At 47.7% G+C, this 1,628-nt stretch overlaps 1 non-coding gene across 1 annotated transcript; it reads right to left on the bottom strand.

Moving 5' to 3' along the window:
* Positions 1 to 488: 488 nt before the first annotated feature.
* Positions 489 to 595, bottom strand: LOC141603996 (small nucleolar RNA R71). The gene has a single exon (XR_012525825.1). It is a non-coding gene; the product is annotated as a small nucleolar RNA R71 (small nucleolar RNA).
* Between the last annotated feature and the right edge of the window lie 1,033 nt (positions 596 to 1,628).

The following is a 1,628-nucleotide window of genomic DNA, read 5'->3' as shown; positions in this document are numbered from 1 at the left end:
GTACTCTGTCAAGTTACTACGAGAACGCTCTGTTTGAGGAAGATCCACCTACATCTCCTGCTTCTATTTCTTCGGCTGAGACAATCACTTCTCTAGAAATTCCAGTCATGGCTGAAGAAGCAACCATTGCCAGTCACTCAGAGCCGACGGCTGAGAATATTTACAAAGGATCCGAACTACCCGGGGAGGCGAGAAAATTCGAGCCAAAACCTTCCTATATTAACCTGGTTGAGAGAAACCAGTTCGGAGGAGCTGCAAATGAAGATGCAGCCAAGCATATGGAGACCTTCGTTGATTATTGTTGCTCTATACCCCCGCCGGCTGGTGTGACCCAAGATCAGATCAAGGAGACCATGTTCATTTTTTCTCTTCGCGACGCTGCAAGAGAGTGATATAGAGATCTGGACCGAGCCGCACATGGGATCACCGACTGGAATTCCTTAGCCCTGGCATTCTACAAAAAGTACTTCTCTGCCTCGAAGACAAATGCCATTAGAGCTCAGATCACGAGCTTTAAACAAGGGCCTGATGAGAACTTCCATGAAGCATGGCTCCGTTTCAAGAAACTGGTGCGAACCATACCGCACCATGGGTTCGAAAAATGGAGTCTTTGCAACCAGTTCTATAATGGGCTGTATGACGATCAAAGGGCTATTTTGGATGCTGCAGCCAATGGCCGATTTGCTGAAAACATGGGAGAGACCAAGGGGTGGAAGATCATCGATGATTTGGCCACTCATAAGGCTGAATATGGGAATTCGAGAGGAAACCAGAGGAGAGCTGCTGAATCTTCTTCTGTTGCTGCACTAGAAGCTCTCACTGCAAGATTTGACAAATATGAATTGGGAGGAGCTTCTAAAGGTGGGATGTACCATGTTAACGCTGTTTCAGACGGTCCTTTCGTCTGTAGAAGATGTGGAGCTGAGGGGCATGTCTCAGAGAATTGTTCTATCCCCTTTGAGTCCTATGCTTCCTTTCAACACTATAGGCAGACAAACACGTACTATGAGCCGAATGTCCACCCCAACTTGAGGTGGAGTAGCCAGAATGTCCTGAACCCGACTCAACCTCCACAACAGCAAGCTTATGTGCCTCCACACAAACAGCCATATCAAAAACCTCCCTATGTGCCACAGCAGCAACAATCCCAGAATTATGAGTTCACCGAGTTGAAGAACTTATTGCTGAAGGAGTCCCAAGCTAGAGAGGCTGGGATGAAGATGTTAGAGAGCCAAATTGCTCAATTGGCTAGCAAGAGCACCACTCGAGCTTCGGGACACTTACCGACTCAAACTGAACAGAAAGAGACCCTAAACGCCATAACTTTGAGGAGTGGGTCTACCCTGGAGGGGCCTGCTATGGTCGAGGATGCCACTGTGAAAGATGAGGCAAAACTGAGTCAAAACAAAGCTGGAACGAGCAAAGGAAAGAAAAAGGCGTCTACCAGGTATATCAGTCGATCGACTGACATACCCGGTCGATCGACTGAAGCGCGGGTTACAGAAGCTTTTGGTCCTGTTCATCCCAGTCGATCAACTAACATCACTGGTCGATCGACTGAGATTGCTGCTGATAACGAGATTTTTCGTCCTCCGATGCCTGACAATTTGAGAGACCATTTGTTCCGG

This window comes from Silene latifolia, chromosome 9, assembly GCF_048544455.1.
Source record: "Silene latifolia isolate original U9 population chromosome 9, ASM4854445v1, whole genome shotgun sequence".
NCBI classification, from domain to species: Eukaryota; Viridiplantae; Streptophyta; class Magnoliopsida; order Caryophyllales; family Caryophyllaceae; genus Silene; species Silene latifolia.
The sequence above is the reverse complement of the archived record's forward strand: the minus strand, read 5'-3'. Positions and strand labels throughout refer to the sequence as shown.